This window comes from Parasteatoda tepidariorum, chromosome 6, assembly GCF_043381705.1.
Source record: "Parasteatoda tepidariorum isolate YZ-2023 chromosome 6, CAS_Ptep_4.0, whole genome shotgun sequence".
NCBI lineage: Eukaryota > Metazoa > Arthropoda > Arachnida > Araneae > Theridiidae > Parasteatoda > Parasteatoda tepidariorum.
In genome coordinates, this window is record NC_092209.1 from 48,272,744 (window position 1) to 48,279,850 (window position 7,107).

Consider the following 7,107-nt stretch of genomic DNA (forward strand, 5'->3'; position numbering starts at 1 on the left):
AATATTACGAGCTTTATAATGTCTAAATCTCGCCTAGCCCCTTTAAAGAAGCTTACTTTACCGAGGTTAGAGCTGATGGGAGCATTAATTTCCGCAAGAATTGGAAGTTATCTTAAAGACACTTTCTCTAAGTTAAATGAGAAAAGAATATTTTACTGGACAGATTCTACAATTTGCCTACACTGGATCAAGGGACAATCCGATGATTGGAAGCAGTTTGTTAGAAACAGAGTGATAGAAATAAAGGAAAAAACCAATCCGGATCATTGGCATCATTGTAGCGGAAAAGATAACCCTGCAGATAAACTTACACGAGGAATGAATGCACAAGCTCTTTTAAACGATACTGTTTGGTTATCGGGACCTCCATGGCTAAAAGAAAGGAATATCCCATACGATGAAAGCGCCTCTTGTCCTGACTTGCATAACGTTGTAGGAGAGAGACGAAAAGTTGTAACTTTACATTTAAAAACTGTATCTATTCAGCCGTTACTGAATCTTGATAATTATAGTGACCTAAACAAAGTTTTCAGAATTACAGGATACATATTTCGCTTCATTCATAACTGTAAGGCAGCGCACGAAAAAAGAATAGGAGCAATCACAGCGAGTGAACTAACCAACGCGGAAACTTACTGGATTAAAGTTGTGCAACGAATTGAATTTGAAAAGGAATACCTGGATTTAAAAAACAATAGTCCCATACATCCAAATTCGAAATTATACGATTTAAATTCAATTTTGTCAGCTGGTGATTTAATAGCCTTAAAAGGAAGGTTACAAAATTCAGATTTCGATGCACCCAATCAAAGCACCCAATTATCATCCCAAATAAGACAAAATTTACAGAACTCTTAATATTTAAAGAACATAAAAACTTGTGTCACTCTGGTGTTTCGGATACACTTACACAATTGAGAGAACGATTTTGGATAATCCAAGCTGTAAAAACTTGCTTGAATAAGTGCTTTAAGTGTAGACGATTTAAAGTTAAACATGGAATTCAGGTAGTTGCTCCATTACCTGCAAATAGAACTTGTGAAGCCAACCCATTTGAAGTTGTCGGCATCGACTTTGCTGGTCCTGTGTACTCAAAGGACCATGATAAAATTTACATCGCGTTATTTACATGTGCTGTAACGCGAGCAGTACACCTAGAAGTTGTGTCGAATTTAAGTACAGAACATTTTCTTTTGTCATTCAGACGATTTATCTCCAGAAGAGGCATTTGCCGAATTGTAAACTCTGATAATGCTTTAACTTTTAAAAGTGCTGACATTGAACTCAAGAGACTATGCATGAACATTAATGAACTCGAAGTTCAGAACTATTTTATCAAAAGGGGTATAGAGTGGCAGTACATCGTTGAACGTGCTGCATGGTGGGGAGGATACTAGGAGAGAATGGTTCGAATAACAAAAATCGCATTAAAGAAAATTTTAGGGAAATCATTTGTTTCATTTGAAGAATTGCAAACTATTTTGGCAGAAATTGAAGCTATAATTAATTCGCGTCCATTAACGTATGTTTATAATGAACCTAATGAACCATTCCCTCTCTCTCCTGCTAACTTTTTAACTGGAAGAAGATTAACAGCTTTACCTAATTGGTCAGGTAATGCTAATTTTGAATTATTTAAAGGTAAAAGGGATTTGATAAAAAGATTTTTGTATAGGGAAAAGATTCTAAATAATTTTTGGAAAAGATGGAAAAAGGAATATCTTCTTCTGTTAAAAGGTGCAAATTTCAACAAACATGTAAATGTAAACATTGAATTTAATGTAAATGATATAGTTTCAATAGGTGACGAGAAAATGCCAAGACAACTTTGGAAGTTAGGAAGAATTCTTGAATGCCACAAGGGTCGAGATGGCAAGGTAAGATCAGTCTCTGTGAAAACGTCTTCAGGGGTCATAAGACGCCCAGTACAGTTATTGTATAATTTAGAAATTGCATCAAATGAGTGAGTAACAAATTACAAGTTGATTATGAATAAGTGACTGTTCTTATTCTAATTCGAATTATGGGTTTTTTTTGCTGATATTGTTTTCATAAATTTTTGTATGATTCATTATTTATGTCGTGAATTGTTAATTTGGTAGTTTAATGTAGAATTAGTATTAGTATAATTTTAAATTCCATTTGTAAATTGTTTTTGAATTCTCTTTCGGGGCGGGAGGATGTGGCAACGCAAGCCACGAATAAGGTTAAATCCCCATAAAAGGGATTTCTACTAGGCGTCTTCCCTAACCGAGTGAGAATTCAATCAGAATGAATCTTGAATTGGTGGGATAAACATCTCGTGGGATCCGAAAAATTCGATTTGAATGTATAATGCACAATCAGAAAATTTTTATGTTTATTTGTGTTTATGTTTAGTGTTCCTATTGTTCTGTTTAATAAATATATAAAAAGGAGAAATTTGGAAAATCATTACAATTTCAACGGACAGGCTATTACTATTGAATAACCCAACCTACAGGCTTGATATATAAATATTACACCCTTAGTAATGTTACTAAATGTTTCCCATCAACAAATAATTTCTGCTGAATTAAAATAAATAATCACAGAAAACTGTAACGGTAAGATATAACACTGTAGAAAACTTTATTCGCTTCAAAAATATACTAATTGGAAATAACAGTTGACATGTTTCGAGCCCTCAAAAACGGGTGCCCATTTCAAGACTTGCCAGAAGTGAATGAGAAGAAATTAAAGTGATTTGAAATATAAAACGTAAAGTTGCCAAGGAAAAATAATAATAAAATAAAGGTAAGAAATAAACTTGAAAAACCACAGTAGCCGAGAGAGAAAAAAATTGAAAAAAGAGAGCAAGAAAAACCACAGTGGTCGATAGGAGCAGATCAGGCAAAATACGTATCCAAGCTAGGAACTAATGTCGTTAAGAAAAGACTCCGCAGTCATATGAATAAAACAAGATTACAGGGTTATATGAGGGATTCTATAATTTGTTGTTTATTGGGTCATCTCTAAAGATTAATACATTTGCCTGATTTCGATGAACTGATCGAAAATAGTAAAACCGTTTGCACCCCGGGACTGATGGCTACATGGGCAACTAGCAAACTTTCCTGTAGCCTCAAGAGTTCTGAATATTATTATCTTAGAAGAGGTAGCAATTAAATCTTCAATTTTTTGTTTTAAATTGATTATTTTGTATTCTTCTACCAGCTACCTTGTCCTTAGTCATGTCTTGATCAGGCAACACACAATTTACAGATACAATTATTTCAGTGTGGGAGTGCTTACATCAAACAAAACTTATGCCTTGAGATATCGTCTGAGGGAGCCATTCGTTATTAATTGATTTTCTGTAATAATTGTTCTACTTTTAAAACATTTCTATTGAAGATATACTGCATGTAGTGTAGGTGTTCGGGTCGACAAAAATTATCCAAATTAAATTAATTCCAATTATTTGTATTCTGATAATGGAGGAAGTGCCAGTTTCGGACAAAAATCTTCTTTAGGAGCGGCCAGTTTTGAATGACTAATTTTTGAACATTTTCCATAGAAGCAATTCGTATATTACTCTAGATTCGTGTTTACCGTTTCTCTGGTAGACTTGTATATGCCCTTCAACGGATCATTGGGAACCACGAAACGTTCCTATGTTTTATTAACACTCAGTTCCTACATTTTACTAACACTATTTTTTAACACTTATATGGAGGTTACAAAAAACATTCTCACTGAAGAAAATTGTCTGTCTTCGAGAGTGACGTAATATACACTTAAATAAAATTCTTAGTTCCATAGCCAATTTTGAAAGACCAATTTTTGAAGGGTTGTCCTAGAAACTTTGTATATAACTCTAGATTCGTATTTACCGTTTCACTAACAGATTTTTATATGCCCTTCGACGGATCATTGAGAACCACAAAAATTTCCTGCGTTTTATTAACACTATTTTTAACAGTTACAAGGAGGTTACAAAAAACGTTCTTCGAGAAAGCAAAATTGTCTATCATCGAGAGCGACGTCATATACACTTAAATACTTGTAAAATTCTTAGTTCAATACGAAAAGGTATACCTAATAAAGCGAAATTCTTTTTATCGATAAAGACAAATAGACTTTTAAAGACAAATTTCTTTTATAAATTTTTTAATGCACTGAAGATTGTTTTTTGTGTACTTCGGAAAGCTCTTGTTTACCCTTAATGTAACCTTGCACTGTAAAAACTGTGGTGTCATACCTCTCCGTATAAAATAATTGAACAAACCAAAAACTTGCGTGACGAAACACCTTATGACAGGTTAACACTAAATCGAGCTTTCATATACGATTTAAAGAGAGTAATTAAAGATTAAACACTTATAATCAAATTAGCTTGCACCGAATTCTTACTCATTTACACAAAACAAGAATTATTTTCTTTTCTGAAAACACCGACGCTCTTTTTTATTACCAGAAGTTAGCATTTGTAGTCGAGAATAAGTCGGCAAGACTTGCTTGTAGTTAGTGATTTGTTGTAATTTGATTGAATGATTTGTTGTTCATCGTTAAAATAAGTAAGCATTTTTTTAATTGCTGTAATTAGGATAATTAGATTTTATTCTTTTAAACCTCTGTGAACTGTGAGTGATTTTTGCATGCATAATTTTTATCACCTTCCGTATTGTTTGCCTCATCCGAGTTCGTGTTTACGTTATCTCAGTGCTACCCGATAAATACAAACTAATTTTATTTTGTCAATTAGTGCATGTATCATTCTAAACTAATGAGTATTACTTTATATTGAATCGTTATAAGACATTTACTGACTCTTATGTGTATCTTATTTTACGATCACTATAATAGTGCTACTGAATGCAAAAAATGGTGGCAGCTACTTTACACCAAGTAGTGTAATAGAACATTTTTATAGCAGTGGAACACCACTTTGTTGCAAAGTAATTGTCCTCATTTTTGGTTTCAAGATTCAAGAAAACTTTTTACAATGAGGATATAACTTTTATGTAACATAGGAAACTTCCTTGATGAGAGCTTCATTATTTATTTCCTAGCATTCGAAAACTATAACATATAAACTAAGCAGAATACTTAGTTCTACTCAAGTCCACCCCAATGGCAACTTTTTTTATACGCTGTTGCAAGTTAAGAAAAGACCATTGCGGTATAAGATTTAAGTAATCATCCGTGACTGGATATAGTTCCATATTTTTTCGTTATCAAATTAATAAATACTAGGAGGCTCCGCCCCCTGCTTGCTTACGCTCGCCAACCCCCGAGAATTGCTACGCAATCCTATGTGGTTCACGCCGTGAACCATGGCTCGCTGCGCTCGCTCGCCAATGAACACAATGTTCTAGCACAAAGACATAATATATTATCATCAAAGACATAGTATTTTATCATCAAAGACATAGTATTGTACTTATGTAGAAGAATTCTACCAATGTTCTTATTGGCTTTTAAAAAAGTATATTAGCTATTTAGATTGTACATGGTGAAAAAATCAAAACATTAGCTAAATAAGAAACATATTAGCAAAATAAATTATCAAATATTGCTTCACTAATATTCTGCATTTTAAAGCGTGAAAATTCAATGCATAAATAAACGCGAAATATAAAAAAATTCAATGCATTCAATACAAACACTTAAACGTTTTTTAGACGTTTAGGTAGCTCCCAGTAGAAAAATATCAATTCAACAGCGGCCTTTTAAAGCATTCTCACTTCAATTAATTAATTAATTCCTAATTGAGTTTAAATTAAATATTGTCATGTTTTTAGTGCATGAATCTGAATTGAACAACCTGATAATGCTCACTCTGGTTATTGTTATCTGGTTGCTCACTACGTGCTCTTGCGCGCCGAATCCAATCAATTAAAAATGAAAACTGTTGCCAGCGCGAGAAAAGAAATATCATCGGTGTTATTGATGCATACATACATACGTACGTATTAGCGTTTTATATAATATAAACAATAAACAACAATTAAACTTAATTAACTTTTAAAACAATAAAAAAGCTAAACACGTCAGGCAAAAATTCAATTCATGCTATCACAGAATTATTTCAAAAAGGTAATAGTTTCATAGCCTAACTGGAATCCTAGATTTAGCGACATATTTCGATACATAAGGAGTTCTTGAAAAAGGAACAACTATGTGACGTTGCAAGAGCATAGGAAGAGATTGGGCAATTCAAAATGGCGCGCCTTATCCTAGCATGCCCTTAACAAATCAAATGCGAGATAAGAAAATTTTACTATTCTTCAACTGTAGAATAAAATCGTCTACAAGAAACAATACTAATTATTCTTTTGTCAGTTTATTTAAATGCGAATAAAAATACATATACTTTTTGTGATGTTAATATATAATTTTTATTAATTACTTGTTGATTGATTATTTAATAAGTTTTGTTTTCCTCATTTCACATTATTTAAGAAAGCAGTCAAAAAGAAGGCTGTGCAACTCAAAAAATGTCGAATACGTTCGCACTGGCAGTTTGGCGTATCCATTTGGCGTATACTTCCATTTGGCTCAAACAGGCTCTCTCCATAGAGATAATGGCTTTTTCTTAACTTTATTTTTATGCAATGAAATCTCTTTTCTTTAACTGGGCCTTAAGCTATTAGTTTATAACAAATAGCAATAATACAAGAAGTATTCTTGTTACCAAATAGATATTATTCAGCTATTCGGTAAAACTGTTTGAAATTTCTTACCAAATTGTCTTTCAGATTTTCGAAATGTAGCAGCTACTTCTCTTGGGAAACACAGAAGAAACCGAACAGCATTTTCTCAGCAACAGTTAGCTGCTTTAGAGCAAACATTTGCTAAAACGCAATATCCAGATTTGGAAAACAGAGAAAATTTGGTCCGCAAAACTGGACTACCGGAACCAAAAATACAAGTAAGGAATTTTGCAGCATTTTTTTATTTAGATTTTATTGTTTTATTAATCAATAGTGATTATTTCTGGGAAGCATAATAAGAGAAAGGATGGTAACCATTTTTTGACTATGTTTTCAGATTATTTTACAATAAGACATATAAACTGATATTGTATCTAACATGCAAAAACATTAACTTACCAACATATAAGATAAAGTTGAATGACAAGGA